This window comes from Nipponia nippon, unplaced genomic scaffold (genome assembly GCF_047370975.1).
Source record: "Nipponia nippon isolate SJK-2023a ecotype South Korea unplaced genomic scaffold, ASM4737097v1 scaffold_18, whole genome shotgun sequence".
In the NCBI taxonomy this organism is placed as follows: Eukaryota; Metazoa; Chordata; class Aves; order Pelecaniformes; family Threskiornithidae; genus Nipponia; species Nipponia nippon.
Window position 1 is genome coordinate 10,449,653 of NW_028262334.1, and position 18,890 is coordinate 10,468,542.

An 18,890-nucleotide genomic window follows, 5' to 3' on the forward strand; every position below is an offset into this window, starting at 1 on the left:
TAAAGCATGCATAAAAGTCTTTGCAAGACCAGGGATGCAAAACACAAATAACTTTTCCCCTCAAAATACTTCCAATAGGTAAATAACTAAAAAAAAATGCACAAAACAAAACTTCAGATTTCTACGCATTCTATGGGTGCAAAGGCCATGCCTTCATCTGTGTCCTGGACGGTGCAAAATGCACTGTCAGTCCTTAAAAAATAGACAGGAGTGATAAAACGCTAATATGCAAATCGCGTTATACATGAGTATGTTTTCTTAATTTGTGTACGAAGCTCGTTTCAGATTCCAATACATGTACAAGCTATAATCTATATAATTTCCCTTAACACACACTTGAGACCTCATCAGTGATGGAAGAAATAATCTCAACAAATGCCTGTTTCATTGCTCAAAACCTGGGAGGGAGCAGCAGTATTTGGGCTGCCGGGAGGCAGCGGTCGGGCTCCGGGCTGGGTTTCGGGGTGTGGGTGGCAGGGAAAGGGGGGCGGCTCGGGGTGGGGGAAGCCCTGGTCCCTCGGTAGGAATTACCCAGCTCCCTGTCCCTCTCCCAGCCCCGCCGCGGCAACATTTATTGCAAAAGCAGGAAATTGCTTATTACTAAACTAGCTGGCAAGGGAGCGGGAGCCGATGCTGTTCCACACTGGCACAGCACTTGCTTAGCTGCCGCTTTCCCTGCCTCTCCTTGTTCCGCTCTTTCTTCTTCTTCCCCCTCTTTCTCTCCTCTCTCCCTCTCTCTCTCCTCTTCTTTTTTTCATTTTGGCTTCTATTCAAATGTGGGTCAGGGGTGAGCGGCTCCCAACGTCACAAGCTTGCAAGATGGCGCTGGGAGGAAGGCTGTGAGATGAGGAACAGGCTGGTATAAACCCAGAGGACAGGAGAGGTGGAGGAGGAGGAGGAGGAGAGGGGAAGGGGAAGAAAAGCTGCTGCTCCAGATGCAATAAGAAGGTAACGCGGAGCGGGGCGCGGGCGCGGCCGGGGCGCGGGTCCCGCTGGGGCGGCCGGGCGCTGCCGGGCTCGGCGCTGCAGCAGCCCCGCTCCCCCGCTCTTTATTCGCAGCCCCGGTTATTTGCCCATCTGCACGGGTCCACTCGGGAGAGCCGCCGGGGTGGCAGGGGTGTCCCCTTGTTCCCTGCCCTGCAGCAGCCGCGCCCGGCACCAGCGGCAGCTCCATTGAAAAAAATACAGACCATTTTCCGTTCCCTCTTGCCCCCCGCCATGCCCCGGGCCCCCTCCCCTCCCTCGCCCGCCCGGCGCGCTGCCCCGTTGCTTTCGGGGCCGGGGCGTACGTACGGTGTGTTCGCCACCGTGCCTGCCCGGGGATCGCGAATGCTGGCTATCTGGTTGAAGCGGCTGGAAACTTTCCCCCTCCTCCCCTGCCATTTGTGCGTGTGTGTCTGCGCTCACGGGTGTGCGCTGCCCCTTCCCCGGCGGCGGTGGGATCGGGGCGGGGGGCCGCAGCTGCTGCCCGCCGGGGCCGGCCGGCGTGGGGGTGACCGGCGCGGCGGGCAGGCGGCCCCGGAGCAGCAGCCTTCTCCCCATCCCCACTCGCCCGCTGCAAGTGAGCCGTATTTTATTTTTTCTTTCCCCCCGAAAGGAGGGAGCGGAGCCTCGGGGTGCCGGGGGGCGTGTTTGTGCTGGGGATCCGGCCGCATTGTGGAGCAGAGGGCAGGGAAGGGGCTCCCGGGACTTGCGTCGCCTCCTGCCCCCCCGCAGTCCATCCGCGGGGCTGCAAGGCGACGAGCCAGGCCGGCACCCCGCAACCCCAGCGCCGGCCCCTGCCCCACCGGGCACCCCCTGCCCCACCGGGACCGCGGTGAACTTTTGCCCTGGCTCCCCCCTTCCCCGCCGCCCCCCTCGGCCGTTCGGGATCGCGGAGGGAAGGACCCGCCGGCCCCGCTCGCTCTGCCCGTCGCTGCGGGTCCCTGGCTTTTGTTACGGCACCGTCTCGGATGCAACGGACGGAGCGCAGGATCGCGCACCCTCCCGCGGCCGGGGGCTCGCAGGACCCTGCCCGCCCGGCTTTGTGCCCCCGGAGGAAACGCGCGCTTCCCCGGCCCCGCCGGCCCGGCGCGGAGCTGCCCGCCCACTTCAAAATAAAAATTAAATCGCGCGTCCGGGCTGGCAATACGGTTGCCGCGGCGCGCAACGCTGTAATTGCGGGAGCCGGCGGGGCCGATCGCTGCCCGCGGCTGCCCGGTCCCGGGCGAACGGCGCCGCGCAGCGCCGCGCAGCCGGGCCGCGCTCTGCATCCCCCCGGCGCGCCGGTGCCGGTGCCGGTGCCGGTGCCAGCTCGGCGGCGGCGGGAGCCGGGCTTTTTTGTTTTTCTGGTTGCATTTAAAAGCGAAGCCGAGGCGGCGGGGGCAGTGGGGGCGGGGGGAGGCTGCGTGCGCGGCCCGGGAGCCCCGCGGGTGCGCAGGGCGGCCGCGGTGCCCGCAGCGCCCTGCCTGCGCCCTGCCCGCTGCCGGCCCCTGTTGTATGGGGCGGGAGAGGTCGGCTATTGACTTTTGCTTGGCCTGGTCCCCGGTGGCAGCGGGCGGCCCGGGCGCGGCCCCCGCTATCGCGGCCGCCAGCTGCGCTCCGCCTCCGCCGGACACCGCGCCCGGCCCCGCCGCCGCCCGGGCGCTGCCCCCGGGCGCTGCCCCCCGGGCGCTCGGGCGGACGCGCGTTTACACGCGGGGACCCGGCGACTCGAAACTTTCTGCTGCGAAATCCGCAGCCTTCGGAACCCGGGGCGCTTCGGAAGGCGGGGAACTTTGCGAGCGGGTGGGGGTACGCCTTTACATCGCATGAATGAATTACACGTGAAACCAAGTGTTTTCGCAGACGGCGACCGAAATCGCCCTGGATGTTGCTTAGTTGTTAGAATAAATCTGAGAGCAGCCAGAAACCAGTTAAGAAGAGCATCAGAATTACGGTCTGCTAATAAACTGTCCTTTGACCAAAACTGGTTTAAATTTATTGCGGAATGCTGTTTGTACTTGAATGGCTCCCATGTTTTTCCACAAATTAAAGGGGAAAACAATACGCAATAGTCACTTTCATTGGAAAATGTCAGAACCATGAGCAGATGTTTGCTGTGCTTGATAAATACACTGTAAAAACAACTAGTATTTCAAGATGACTTATTACTATTTTTTACAACTCAGAACCATTGTATATACTACAGCAGCTCTGGAGAGAAAGCTGTAAATGACTCCGTAGGATTTCACAGCAAATCTACGTGGGGAAAATGACATATGGAAAGAAAATTGACTTATTTCCACAACTGCAAGTGGCCTCCTTTTTGCGCCTTTTCATTAGCAATCTAATCCTAAAAGCATTAGGAGCAATTATTTGCAGTGGTGCCTGACATTCTAGGTCTAATTATTTAAATCAGTTTAACTTTTGATGGTTGACCCATTAGGTCAAATCTGTGTGCCCTTTGTTATATTTATTTAAAAAAAAAAAAAAGGAGGGGAGGGGGATCTTCAAACTTGCCACCTGCTACTGACATATCATTTTAGCTCTGGAGGAGATCAGCATTAAGAATAAGCAACCTCTTACATTTGTTACTTTCCATTCTCACACGGGTAAGGAAACCCTGCATAAGCGCCCTGTTCTTTTGCATCTAAAATCCATTGCTTAATCACAGCAGACTTGCACGGCCACGGGGGTGTAAGCATGGGAGAATCCGAGGATATAGCAGGTTTTTCTTATGTCATGCTTCCTAATCTACGTGAAATGCAGACGAGATGCATATACATAAGAAGGATGGTTTTTCAGTGTTTGGGGGAAAAGCTTCTTCCAAGGATCTGGGAGAGCTCTAAATCTTCAATGCATAAAGGAATAGCTCACGTTAGTATTTGCACACGTTGCTGGGCGGAATGACTTATGGATGTGTAGATAGTAATAAGTATCGCAAGATGCTTGAAGCAGTTGGTATCACGTGATACGCTGTAGTGTCAGTGCTGAATTGTGTGGCAGAAGCCAATGTGTGACAAGGGGCGGGAGGAGAGAGAAGGAGAGAAAGAGAAGGTTGGAGGCCTTATTCCAGGAGGGTACGTGCTCAATTTATTTTGATTAGTCGTTTAAAACAACTAGAACACAACCAAATGCTAAACAGTTTGGCTATGTAATGGATTGGAACTGCCTAAAACAGCCATCGCAGCCCAGAATTGGTGGTCACAGCATGAAATTTGAAGTTGTGAACAGCGGATCTTGCTATTAGAGTTCTAGTTTTCTAGCATCTTTACAGCTCATAGTAATTAAGAACTGTCAAACATAAACTGTATGTTGTGCATTTCTTTGACCTTGTATAGAAAATAGTACGTGGCTATGCTTTGAGCTCCTGCTAGCTTCTTTGATGGCAGAGGTAGGGAAATAGGATAATGTTTGAGAACTGAGGTGCATTTGCCTTCCTATCAGAATTCCTGTTTGTGCTGACTGCAGCGTTTAACCCTCTCATCCAGTCTGACGAACGTATCGCAGCTTGATAGGTAGAAGGCATTGATGTATGATGAGGTTGTCATGTTTTCTCTACAGAAAACCAAGTTTCCCATCCCCTAACCAAATCTGACTGATAAAGTGTACGAACAAAACTGCAGTTTCTGACAACATCTGGGGAAGAACGTCGCCACGAAGTGGCATTTCAGTGCAGCAGCAAATGTGGTCTTGGAATGGGAGAAAGCAGCATCACATTTGTGACACAGCCATTATATTGGCTGTATTGTGACAGGCAAAGCTGAATGGGAAGGGGGACCATTTCAGCATCAGCGGACATGCCTACCCTGCTGGGCTTGGAGAAAAATTAACAGGGCTCAGCTGTGGGATTGCAACAACAGAGCGTTGACCCAACCATAAGCAGGAGAATATCTTTTAAAAAATAAAGATGATTTCTCCTTTGGTTTGATGGGGATTGAACACCAGTGATTAAACCACTAGGGCTGCTCAAATTGGTTTTTATCTTGCTGTAGTATCAGGAGCAAGGACAATGCATTGCAATAGAGATTTCACTCTGCTGTGCTGTAGCTCATTGGCAAAGCAACTGCATTGGTTTGTTTAGGTCTTTTTTAATCAGTGGTGACAGTGTGCTTACTTCTCTCAAAAGCAGCAGAAAGTGTAAAAAAAAGTGTTCCTGAGAGTTGTATTTTCTTGTTCAGTTGGCATCTCCAGGTTCCAACAGGATGCCGATTTTAAGTTGTGTTTCTTTCCTTGAAGCGCACACGTATTGCAAGCTAGCTGTCCAAACTTGTAAGTTACTCACGCTTCTTGTTTGCAATTCCTGGAAAGAAAATTCACCCTCCAGTGCTGGCTCCCACAAAACAAGGAAGAAATGAAACAGTGAGGTCAATCCTGAATTTTAAGCTGATATAAAAGGGGTTGTTACAATAGCTGTACAGAGGAGACTACAACACTGCAATAGTTGTACCTGCTGTAAGTGACAGGTGGGAGAAATTTTGTTCTTTTTCATCTGTGTTTGGATGACGGCCCAGTGCTGGCCACGAACTGCAATCCAGGATTAATCCTCACATAGTGTTTTCTTTCTATATATCAGATTTCTCATTTTGTTAATAAGCACATCCTAGCGTGGCACTTCAAGTCAGCTGCTCTGGCGTAGAAGCAACAGGGTTTTGCATTATTGAAATGATGGCTCTTATGCTTTCCTGGATCCCGTATTGTTTGACCAGGGCAGGGCAGAGGGTGATCCTTGTAACCGCAAATCCTAAACAGGGATTCTAGTTACTGATTTTACTTAATGGAAAGGGGTGGGGAATCTAGTTTATCCAGGATTACATATGTACTGTATCACATTTTCTGATGTGCACACTGCAGGTCTGAAGGGGCTAAAGAGTGATCTTTTAAACTGAAAACCTCAAGCAGGCATTTGGAAATGGACCTGTTATGGGAAACGGTTGTCAGCAATGGGCTTCCTTCAGCACTGGCTTTCTTGGTAATGCAGAAAAGACAAAACTGCTCAGCTCTCCTGCAGAAAGTGTCAGAAGACACATGCATGGACAGCGAAGCTGGGAGAGGAAGGGTCCTAGTCTTCAGCTGGCAATAAGAAGAGTTTAGAGAAGTGCAGGGGGTTTCCTGCTCAGAACTGTCATCAGGGGCTGCTCTCCCAATAAAACCAGCCCAGAAAACAGGGTGTACTTCTTGCTTCTGTTGCTAAATGTTCTGAGAGATCTATGCAGGAACTAGGAACAACTGCCTCTTGTTCTTCCAGCTTTAGATACTGGATGGAAAAACTTGCCCATGTTGTCCTCGCCCAGGTTCTGGATGGGAGGTAGACACACTGATGTTTCATGTCAGTATGCTGGCCTGAGGCATTTGCTGTCCTTCAGCCGGGTAAAGGAAAAGGGGGTAGCTTTCAATAATATATCAGTCTGCCCTATCTACTCCCTTCCCCCACTGAACAAAACACTATGCAAGATAAAATTGTCTTCAACTCAAGTCTTTTGCCATGAGTTTTAAGAGATACACGATGGACTGACTGGGGAAGAGGCCTCATATGGTAAACAACCTTACCCTGCTCTTCATGCTGGGCTAGTCCCATTCATTCCTGGCCTGGTTTAAGATGACAGGGGTGTACAGCAGATTCCTTTCCCTAAATGTGCGCTCATCTCCTGTGGTATAAAGAACCATTCAGTGTGTGGATTCAGTTTTCCAGGAGTCAGATAAAGACACTGCCATGTAGGACTCCACTTACTGCATTCCCATCCGCTGTCAAGATGCCACCAGCCAGTTTGACAGTTTGGAAACCTTTTCTCTTGTCCGATAAAGAACAGAATAGAGTAATTTGCATTGCCAATTTTAACTGAAAATTGAAGTCAGCCAACAAGAAACCTTATTTTAAAGCTTGCTTGTTTGTCTGTGTGGTAGTTACTCTCCAGTGGAAAGACTGGATCTCACTGGTTTGTACCTATTAAAACATGTTGATGTGCAACTAAAAATAACTTTGAAGTAAATTTGGTATTATTTTCTGTTAAGCAGGAGGACAGGGTTTAACACATTCAAGCTATGATTTAACATGCAAATCAGAAACAAAATTAATTTACTATGTTATTGTTTCTGAGACATGTATCAAGCAACTACTTACATAGCATTAAATTCAACAAAATGCTAAACCCAAGTATTTTGAAGTGTTAAATAAAAATATTTGGAAAATATTTTCTTATCAAAATACTTTCTGATGACATCCTGAGGTGCCTTCTTACGTGACTTATTCTGTGATTCTTAATCAGCTCCATTTTAAATGCAAAGCAAAGGAAATGTTCTTTGAGCAAAAGGGAATTGATTATTTTCCAGTTATGCTGCTCTTATGAGTTTAGAACTAGCAGATATTAGTCTCTAATACATAGTTTTAATTTGGAGGGAAGTAAGCTTTCCTGCCCTTCTGCCCCTCCTCAAATCATAACTGCTTTCTCCAGTCTGAAAGAACAAGTTATTGAACTAAAACCGAAAAAAACATCCTCCCTGTTCCTTTACAAGAGGCTCCTGATATGAAAGGTTAGTTAACTGCCCAGGACTGGACGAAACAATAAAGTAGCGGCTTTCTCTGTTCAGGGATTGACTTTCCTCAAAACTTCACTAGCAAACACATATAATTGAAGACCAACTTTTTTTTTTTTAAAACAAGACCTATTTAAAAGAAGGTTTGAAATTATGCCAGTGTGTAGTGAGACTTGAACTTTTAGTGCAGCTTTTATTTAATGTTGTTTCCCCTACCCCTGGAAGGGTGAGGTGCTTTGTTATTCCTAGTTTCTGTTTACCCTTATAAAGTATTCAGAATAGTCCTCATGTGGAACTTTTTGCATCAAACTTCTCGAGTCCTTGAAAAAGGCTCTTTGTTCATTTTCTAGGCAGTTCAAATACTCTTTGATAATGTGATATTAGCGACATGATTATTCCCAGTCTTCAAATAAAAATGTGGATGTCCTTCTAGGCAGGGAAAATATCTACCAAAGTTGTAGATGGCAGGGAATCCAATAAAAAATATAAATGTGTGTGCGCATCTATGAACTGTACATAGCCAGAATTGTAGTACCAAAATGCTCAAAAAAAGGAATTTTGGCATGAGAGTGAGAGTTGTCTTGTAATTCTTCAGATGTCAACAGACTGATGTTTAGCGGAGTGTGTTTTAAAAGTAACATAACTTATGACTCGAAAAGTTTTACCCAGAAAACTTGGTTATAAGTATTCACTGTTATGAATTGGTGCAGTGGTTGAATGTATGCACACATTTAATTCTTCTGGCTGAGCTTGTGGTCTAGGGAACTCTGGGTTCAGTTTCTATCACTGATTTAAATTTTCCATGCTATGGCCATGAAGGAAGTTAAGCAACTTAAGTTTTCTTCATCTTTAAAGTATGGAGAATACAATGTCCTTGGTTTGTCTTGTATATTTATCTTATAAATGCTCATCATATTTAAAAGTTTGCACAATGGGACCCTGACCTTAGCAAGGGCCTGTAAATGCTGCCATCATACACATAATTCTAATAAAGCTTCAAAATGGTGAAGTTGCCAAAGGACTAACGCTTTAGTACAATGCAAAACCCACGGTGGGGGAGGAAGAATAGAGAAGATTGCTCTCCAGTCCTTCAGAAATGCTACACTTCTTAGTCTCCACTTTATCAAACAAGGCTTTCAAAGTTGTAATGAAAATTGAAACATGCCAGCTATAAAAATTATTCACTTTTTGCTACAGCGTTAAAAATATTAATGAGACTATATTTCCCTGCAGTGAACACTGGGGTTTTCTGGAAGGTCTGTTTTGCGCTGCCAGTCTCTTCCTGGGAATAAATAAATGCCTCTAAATAATTCCTTTCGGGATGCACAGAGCAGCAGCTTGTATTTTTTCGTCTTTCCTCCCTGGGTTGCATGGTGCAGTGCCAGCGTACCGCGTGACGCAACAGTCTTGGAAATTCTTGGAAAAGCACTTCCGTTTGCTCTAGGTAAAAATTGTGTTGGCAGCAAAACTGACTCTGCTGTTTACAAGCTGGCAGCATTCTTAAGTGAACTCCAGGAAAAGTAGTTTAATGTGTGCGGTTCCACATATCCATCCAAGATGCAGAGGTGTTTGAGACTGTTGGCCTGTTATTATGGGTGGTGCCTCTGGAGAAGGAATGTCTTGAGTATTTCCCCAAGTGTGGACCTCATTTTAGTAGTTGTAGTCAGCTGGCTTATCCCAGTTGTGCTGGGTCTCCTAGTTTCTGGTTGCTACTTGCAAGTGATGGGTTTAATTGCCATAGTGATATTCCTTAGCTCCTGGGTGAGGGAAAAAGTGTCCTGAGTGAGGAGAGAGGACTATAAGCTGTTATCTTCATTCTGACAATCTCTGTTTTGGTGGCTAAAACAAAGAGTTGAGTATGAGAATTTTTTGTTGTTTGATTCTGGAAAAGACATTTAATCTGTCTGTGCCTCTCTATCTCTGCCTGTGTAAGGGCATGATATTTTGAAGATGGGCTGAATTTCCCTTAGCATTTAATGAACAGTAAATAACAGTAGTAGCCGCTATTGTCTAATATTTCACCCTGTTAATGGTGCAAGAAGATTTCAAGCTGAATGCTGAACTAATAATTCAGTGTCTTGTAAGTGGAACCAAATGCAGAGAAAACTAGTACATTTGATAGTGCTGTAGTACTGGAACTCATGCTGTTATTTAAAAGCTGCATGGAGGTGTAACTAACAACAGAGGACAGTCATGGAAGAAAAATATATTTTAAGGGTCCTGCTGGAACAGTAATCATTGGAGTATGGAATTAAAATATTTGCCTATCCAGCAAAGGGATCCTTTCCACCAAGGATCTCAAAATGCTTTCATAGTAATCTGTGATTTACAGCTGTCTCTGGCATCTTCATACAACCTTTTTTGAGATGTTTATATGACTTTCTGAAAGCTGCACAAGGGTTCTTCCCTAACAGAACAGAAGCCATGGCCACAGCCAGACAAACCAGCTTCCACTCCTAGTAGACACAAATGACAGATTAAGCACCCCAGTTTCTCTCTTTCACTTGTAATAAACAAATGAAATCTCCCTCTCCCTTCCAAATTTTGAGAGTTCAGTTGAAATGGGACCTGGGCTACATGACGCCAGCTGTACTGTTTCAAAAGACTTATCAGTAGTTTTCTACCTAATACCCAGAGCACCTAATACCATATGCCAGAGGCTTGGGATGTTCCCCATCCATGAACTGGTTGGACAAGAAAGGGGAAAAGGAGTCCAGGTGAGTCCAAGCAAATTTCCATGTGCGTCTACCCTGCCATTATTCAGAATATTTGCCTATTTGTGCTTGCTTCCTCCATGGTTACACATGGACCCATGCTACCTCTGTGTTTGTCTAAAACAGCTTGGGTTGTACCCCTGCCTAAAAGCAAAAAAAACCCAAAACCCACCAAAGCACCCCCCCTAAATCTTCTTGGAGCAAAAGCAAAGGACATCCCCTTTTGAGGTGGAGGGGAAACTGCTTCATTACAATGGCTTTGACCATCAAAAGTGGTGAGTGGGAGGGTATCTGACAGCGTTAGCTCTGCAGATTGACTGGCTGGGGTCACGTTTTTGTAAGTGAGAAGGTAGCAGCTGTCCTTTGTGGCATGCAGGATGCAGCATTTCAGGGGAACTTGCAGATTTTTTTTCCATATGAACTGCTCCATGCTGTGCCATGCTGCTGTCCCACCCCTCCCTCTTCTGTGCCTTGGGAGGGGGGAAGGGGCTGGGTGCCCAGCTGGAATGCTTGCACTGGCACAGGGAAACAAGCATGCCTCTACTAAACTTATGCATCACTGGAGACTAATCAGTCAAGTTTGTTACTTTAATTTTGTTTTCGGTTCCCAGTTTTTTAAATCTTCGGGGAAGAAAGGATGGCAGCATCTCGAGTGAAGTCAGTGTAATGCCAGGGTGTGAGATTTCCATAATTCAGTGCCTGTCTTACTATTTTTTAACAAAATGCTTGAGATTAAGGAAGTGGAGAGGTAGTATGAACATGGTGGTTTTGCAATAAAATAAAAAAATGAACAGTGCGAACTGGTTGTTGGTCAGATCACAGTCTTCAGGGGAAACTGTCTCTAATAGATGTCATTGTAAGGGTAATGCTGTACTTGGCACCAAAAATTAGATTTAATGCCATAAATGGAGATAAAGCACATTGCAGCTGACAATATACTTCCAGACCATGGCCCTGGCTAAAGAGCTTGCAATGCAAGGCACAAATAGGTGCAGTATAGATAACTGACTGGGGGGGGGTGTCAGATTCTGCAAATGCTTACTCAGGCACTTTGCTTGAACTCAGTGTGACTGCTGGAGTAAGAGCTTGCACAATCCAGCCCGAGGAGTGGGGCAGGAGCCGTATAGCTGTTAGGTAAAACAGAACTGCTTGGGGGTTTTATTTATTTTTCAAGTGCTCGGTGAGGCGGCCTTTAAGTAAAAGCCCGCTTCCGACCCTGACTTGCATGCCTGTTTATTTGCTGCAATCACCTGTAACCTGGAATTGCAAAACTCCTGCGGATACACTAGTGATGCCTTTGTAAAGTTTCCCTAGCAAAAATTCAACTGGATTTTAAAAGCACATGCTTCTTTCAAAACACTTAGCTATAAAGTTCAGTCCTGCCAGCCTGGTGGGCTGAGAACATTTCAGAAAAGGTCAGAGGGCCACACCGAATACTATGGGTCCAATTTCCCAGGCTGATTTGTTGCCTGAACTCTTTGAAGGGAGTGGAGCACCTGCAGATCCCCTTCTGGGGATTCCCTTAAAATGTGGGGAAGCCTCCAACAGGTGTGTGGAGCTGGCATGGCCTTGGCCCAAGGTGGGGAGAGGTGTGGCTGGGACACGTCTGAACCTGCACTTGGGCTGGAGCAGGGAATCAAAGAGGCTGTAAGTGGTAGCTATTCTCAGCTCCTCCCACTCCCCTGAGTATAGGGAAGGGATGCTAACCTTCGCAAGGCAGAGTTCAGTACGCTATTCCCTGCTTTTCTGCAGCCTGTTCGGAAGTAGGCAGAGGGCAAAGGAGTTGCAGCTGCATGTCCCCCCCTCTGAGCAGCAGCAGGCTGGCTGCCGAGGCAAAGGCTGACTAACTGTACCAGGAAAAAAGTGGGAGGCGATAGAGCTGATTCAGATCCCTGGTTTAAAAATTCTGAGCCTGGCTGAGTGAATGCCTGATTAATGTGTTTTTTTCTTATATTCATTTGCTTTGAGGTCACAGTTCAGAGGCTCAAGAGAAAACAGGCAAGACATTACGAGTCTCGCTGGGTGTGCGTCACGTGCTCACTGCCTAGGTGCTCTCCGTGTAAAACGCTTTGACAAAGTGAAGTCCCAGATAGACTGCGGCACTGCTGTGTCGGAGAAGGCTCTGGCTGGGATGTCTGCTTGGGTAGGGGTTTGAATCTTTTTCTTAGGAGGCAGTTCGTTGGCTGGCATCAAAAAGTTATTCCTTCTGATGGGTCATTGGATCTTCTTCATAAGACCTTTCTGGCTTATTTTAAAAACTTAATGTTTAAGGGATAAACAAAGCATTTCTTTTGCTTTCATTGAGAAGAGAGTAAGCACTTCATCTGAGTAGGAAAGAAAAGCACAATTATTCATATGAAGTCAGTCTCTACAGTGAATGACTGAACAAAAAAAGTCGAACTGGAAGAGTACATCAGTTCTACTGAGGGCAACAGACTTTTTAATTCTTTTCATCCCCAGAAGTCTTAGAGAAAAATATGTTTTATCCCCCCTGCTTCTTGTCAGAGGATTTGGCAGAAAGAAACCTACCTCCTTCCCAATCTATTTTTTAGAGTGTATTTGCTCTTCAAGAACAAGTCAGCACAGTAATCCTGTTTCATGTTAACTGCTGTGAAATACGGTGATAACTTTTTAGCCCTATAGTGGCAGGAAATGGGTTTTAAAATTTTTTTCCTTGAGTATAGAAGAGTTTAGGAGCAGAATTTAAAAAAAGAAAAATGCCATACAATCCTCTCTCTGAGTCTATTTCCATAGACTAATCTTTCAATTCATCTTATTTGTCTATTATGCAATTTGGTGTATGATTTTAACCGTGATAGTCTTTAAATGCAAGTTGACAATTCAGATCCCTGTGCTGCCTTCAACTCTTAGACCATAGTGTCTGCTTATCTCGATTTATGCTTTGGTTGTCTAACCTGTTGGATTCTTTGCTTCCTCCAGAATCCTCAGTTGTGCACACACTTGCTTTTTCCAACTGTTTCTACATATTTGCTGTTTCACTGTAATTTCTTCATTCTCCGGGCTGTGCCTATTCCTATCTGTTTTCTCTGTCTCTTTCCACACAAACTTTGCACCGTGTTTTGGGCTGTCCTTCATAAATGTAACAGTAATTTCTTCACTGTAAGCTACTCCAGAATTTCAGAGAGTCACCAAATAGCCTAGAGTTATATCCATACAAGTGTTGGTGTAGCATCTGTTTGTGCATGAAGACTCTCTTTAGAATAAGATCTGTGTTTCAAAACTCTCTGCAAACATCCTTCCTACTATAATACTTGAAGGCCACTTGGCACAAATCTTTTTTTTCCCTGACTGGTATGAAACTGATATTCCAGTAAATAAGAAAGTATCACTGCAGATACTTTTAGGGACAGGGAAAATGAGGAACATCTACTGTGACTTGCAGGAAAATCTTCTGGCTGTTCTACTGATGATGTCCTTTCGCTTCCCTTAGTATACTTTTTAATATTCGATTAATTCTGCTGGAGCAGAAGAGTCATATGATAAAAGTTCTAAGGAATATTCCAAAAGAGACAAACTTGAATGCGCTGCTGCTTTGCCTTGCTAGATGCCAGTGGTTAGATTGAAGCCTCTGATTGTACAATTCCCACTTATTCTTGACCTCAAACCTCCAGCCTATATCGAAGTCTTGCTTTCCAGAACTGCATGCCCTTATATCTAGGGAAAACTTGTGACTGATGGAAGGTTTGATATCAAATGCTCTCAAATCCTATTGAAATCAGTAGGTTGAGGGTGCTCATTGCTAAGATCAGGCCCAACAGCTAAGATGCAATTTGCAGATCAGATCCCTCCTGCAGTTGGGTCACAGAGCCTTGGAGAGAAGCAGTAGATAGTCTCATTCCCTGCCACGGACAGTCTTGAGCCTTCTCATTAAATTGATCATTATTTATTATACAGACACACATATGCACTCTTTCTCTAATTTAAATATATGCGAGTAATACCAGACATGAGTGTTCCTGTGTGGAATAACTGAACTCAGTTATGCTTGGCATTCAGTTACAAAAAGAAAAAATGGGTTTTGCTACTTAGTGCTGAACAGCAGAGGCCAACTCATCAAGTTTTTCTGTTGCAAAAATGCTATGTCTGAATTTCTTAAATAGTGTGTGTCTATAATAGGCCCAGAGACATGACAGCACATGTGGAGCACATGAAGGGGAAGACACAGGACATGAATTTTTCTGCAGGTTTTAACAAAGCCAGAATTCTCTGTGCCCTCTCTGCTCTGCCACACAGAACAAAAGCCCCAGGGAGGTTGTTTCTAAAGTCACCTGAGAGCTGCCAGCACAAAATGAAAGCCTCGAGGGATTCTCCAGTCATTGAAGGGGCATCCACAGCCTATAAATGTGAAAATGCATCTGAGCTGCACTTTGGAAGTGAGAGGACATTGGCCTGGCACGGTCACTGCAGAGTCACTGAACAGTCAAGACTGACACAATGTGGAACTCATGAACTTGTGCTCGAACACGTCATTTGTTTAACCAGTATGTGACTTACTGCATGCTGGTGGCTATTGGGCCCCACATCCCGAATGTTCCTCTACCACCTTCCCTGTGTCTGTTCATAAGTCAGCTCCCCTTTGGGAGGGGAAGGACACTTAATGTGGCCAAAGCCTGCTGGAAAATCCCAGTTATGCTTCATTTCAGACCTGGGCATGTGGGATGCCTGGCTCTAACAAGTAACATGAGTTTTCCTCTGCTGTCTTTTAAGAGGGACTGCCCACCTCTGTGCCTGGAGGCAAGGACCTGCATGGCCTGTGTGAGGAGCAGCATGAGTCTGCTCCCATTTTTGGCTCCATTGTACAGATACACAAGCCTTGGAAGTGAGTGATGTTGTTGCTTTCGCTGGAGGCCTCAGCATGCAGCTCACCCTGAGCAAGCGGGGCAGAAAGCACTGTAGGAGGGAGCTGGAGGGCAGCGTGGGCAATGCAGGGGTTCTTGCTCCAGCCCTTGGCTGTCTGAATCCCCGGCAGGCAGAGCTGCTGCATGGCCACCGTCATGGACAGTTGCACCTGATGTGTGGGAGTTACTTGGCACCTTGTGGATGTAGTTTCCCATTGATTTTTGGCGAATTGATTTATAGAGCTATTTAATGGAATTGATTCTTTTTACAACTTTTTCCCCCTCTTAAAGACCAATTGTTTTTCTTGAGTGATGGCTACAAGTTTGTGTTTATATATTAATATGCTCACGCGCCCGCAGTCCCAACTGTGTTCTTTCTGCTCGCACTGCAAAAGAAAGTCTCAATCTCAAATGCCATCTTGAATTTTAATATTATATTTGATGTATGACCTGGAATAAATTAAATGTGCTAGAACTTGCAAGATGAAATCCTAGTGGTGGGTATAACCACAAAGCAGTGTTCTATTAAGCCAAGGACTGTCGAGAATGTCTGTTGTGGTTGTGTCTGGGTTACGAGTGGCTCCCTTTGGTTTAGTGTAGGTGGATATTTTTATTCCGCCTGGCTCATGAACAAGGGAATGAAAATTCAGAATTTACCTACGAGAAGTGTAAGACTCTGCTGAGTTTTCCTTTACAAGCCCATAGGTAGGAACCACATTTTTATCCTAAACCTAATATTTTTATTGTACTTAAAGTTTTTCATTGATTGTCACTGCAAAGTACCTTGCATTAAGAAAATATGATATTCTGTACCTGGAGGACTATTATGAGAAACTGTGAATATCATAATTCTCTGTTATTGTTTTGCACTTTGCAGGTCAGTTCTGTCAGTATGTTTAACTTGCAAATTTGGGTTGTGGTTTTGGGCTTCTTTCTTTTTTCCTTCCTTTCTGTCTGTCTTCTTTCAAGAAGCACCAAAATAAATTTGGGCAGGATCCCAGCTCTGGGTGGGACTCCTGAGCAGATATCATGCCACCCAAATTTCCAGGTAAGAGAGACTTAACCATGTGTGCTGAGAGCTTAGGACCCAGCTAACAACCACCTGTCAGGATACAATGAAATAAATAAACTCTGAAATAGCCAGCACCCAAGTCATACAAGGTATTAGTAATCCAAAAGTACCTCCTTGACTGGCAATGTGAAACAAACAGGACATCAACCATCACAGTTGTGATCCCTGTGTGAAATTTAGCTAAGCAATTTTGCGGCTGTATGTAGTACTAACTGGAGCTTCCCAGTGGTGGTCTGATGTTGCCCTAAGCACAGTACATTTGGGTAATCTAGTTATCACCAGAGAAGTGAGAGAGAGAGAGACAGCACTAGTCAACATCCTATTTGAATAGAAAAGCTCTCAACTTCATGACTGCTTATCAAAACTTCCACCCTTGGCCAGCTATAATCTGTAGCCATCTAAAAACGGTTGAGAATCAGCAAGGCCCCCTACTGTGCGTTTAACTTACATTGTGAGTTTAACAGGATGGCCAAGAATAATATCATTAGTATGCTGAATGTGCAACTGCTGAAGAAATGGGTTGTACATGTGAACAAAGCTTAGCAGGAAAACTGTAGATGGTACGTGCGTGACGCAGAGCAGATGATAGCAGTTTATCCAGTTGTCTTGTATCTACAACTCTAAATCCCACATACTATTAATTTTGGAAAAGGACTCCAAATGTAAGCAAATTGCTCTGACACAGATTTTAAACTGGTAAAAGAACTTGAATTCACATGCAAGACAATATGGGCCCTTTTGCAAAACATGGTATTTAAATGTGGCTTGCTTAGAGAAGCTTCCAACAACAATCAGCCTTCACCATGTGTCCCAGAATACAGTGAAGACTTTATTCAACATCTTAGTGATCCTAAATGGCAGTCTTTGAGAGGGGAAACTATATCATTACTTTGTAAATTAAACCTGCAGCCGTTGAATTATACTGTAGTTTTACGGAGGTGTTTTATATACCACAGCCACATTGTAAACTAGATTTTGTTTGTTTGGAATTATAGTAGTGATTTGTAGTCTGTCTCTGACTGATGTGTATGTGTCTCTCTCTAACCATCACATGCCCTAAGCAATTATGCAGTTAACAAAACCTAGAGAAGGCAACCGCTCTTATCTGTCTTGCCCCATGCCAAGTCTTTGCCTTCCAGTCTCTGCTGGGAAATAGTAGAAATTCCAGGCATTCTTTGGAAGGGAGAGGGTTAAGTTTAAAGAGAAGGGTATCTTGTCTTTCACCACTACTGGGGTGGAAAGATTTTAACTGTGCCTGCTCCCTAGAGGTGCTTCGTTATGGGTGTGATGATATGGCCTTGGCATGTCCTTGTGGGATAGGCTGGACATTAAGGATCTGTATTGCCAAGGTTCTTCCTTGTCATCTGGACAGATTCTGGCATTGTGATTCTCAGGATATAAGAAAAAGCATTTACATGAGAATATGAGATTTCATAGTTGGTGGTGTGTAAATTGGCCTCTAGCAAATTACATAAAAGCGTTGTTTGGCTTAGGGACTGCAGAGCCCTAAGGCTGTCACTGGGTGCTGTACAATCGCAGCACAATCTCTTCCCTGAAGAATGTCACAGTCTAAATGGATGGTATAGGCAAAAGGTGAGAAAGGAAGCAGAGACACAAAGAGATGCATTATTCAGCCAAGGTGGTGTGACAGATGGGGAGAACTACGAGGAGAACCTAAATTCTTTCAGTTACAGTTTACTTTGCTACCAGAACAGACTACTGTTATTATAGCACTCTTTTTTGCATCCTTACTCGTCCAACTAAATTAACTTTCCTTGCCTCAAGGACTGACAGTCTCTGTACAATCTTCTGGTGTATTTTAGCTATACCAGAGAACTGGAACAACAAGCACACAAACAAGTTACTGCACACTGACTGATCATTGCTTACTCTATGAATGTGAAGCTTTAGCTCATGGCAGTGAAAGGTAACCAGATAAAACAGCTTTGTGCCCAGGACAAAGGCAGCCACACAAGAAGTTGCTTCTGGATTTGCATGGCTACACGTCAGTCTTGCTAGTTCTGGAGATGCCTACCTTCTGTTCTGGTCTCTGGGTTCCTGGTGCTGTGCACAAATGGGTGTAAGGCTAGGCAGTGCTAATGTCACATCAGTCTGCCCTAGCTCCATTTCAGGCATGCATGGGCATCTTACCTGGACTGTGTCTGAGCTGTAGCCAGCTCTCTCATCAAGTCATACTGGCGTAAGTTGTTCTTGACCATGTAACTTAAAAAGAGCAACATCTAAGTCTGACCAGACTATGTCTGACCTCTGGCCACCTACTCCCAGAACACAGAATGGACCCTGTTTTTATGAGTCTCCTTGAGAGAAAGCGTCAGTAAGAGGAAACAAATGCCACTTCTTACTGCCCTGTATTCTGCCCTGGCTCCATGGGATGGTTTCATCAGAAAGCTCCTGTGGTTGCCCACTCTAATCTTGCTAGTGTTTTAAATTCCTTGCAGACTCCTGCCTTACTAAGAGTTCAAGGGATTGCATTTCTGTAGTGCTTGGACTTGGAAAGCTATGAGATGGAAACAAATATTCCTGCTCCAGAAGATGGTAAACAGGACCAAACAGTTACTTACTCTTTGTGCGTTGCCTTGGTAAATTTAAAGACTTCCGTGTATTAAATGATGCAATAGCAAATTCCTTACAAAAAATAAAATGCCTGTAATCAGATAATGGTTGCTCTGGTGCTAGTGGTAACATGGCATTGAATATCTCTTGGTTTGGCTTCCACAGTTCAGAGGTGAG

The 18,890-nt window shown here is 45.5% G+C and overlaps 1 protein-coding gene across 5 annotated transcripts in view; it reads left to right on the forward strand.

Moving 5' to 3' along the window:
• The first annotated feature begins 522 nt into the window (after positions 1–522).
• Positions 523–18,890, forward strand: part of HIC2 (HIC ZBTB transcriptional repressor 2) — a 74,818-nt gene continuing 56,450 nt past the window's right edge. For 4 of the 5 annotated variants that reach the window (XM_087754865.1, XM_009473507.2, XM_087754863.1 and 1 more), the window contains exon 1: positions 523–948. The gene's annotated coding sequence lies outside the window, so the exon portion shown is untranslated. Of the gene's footprint in view, positions 949–4,024; positions 4,041–18,890 lie in introns of those variants that run through there. The other variant, XM_087754860.1, reaches the window with a different exon arrangement.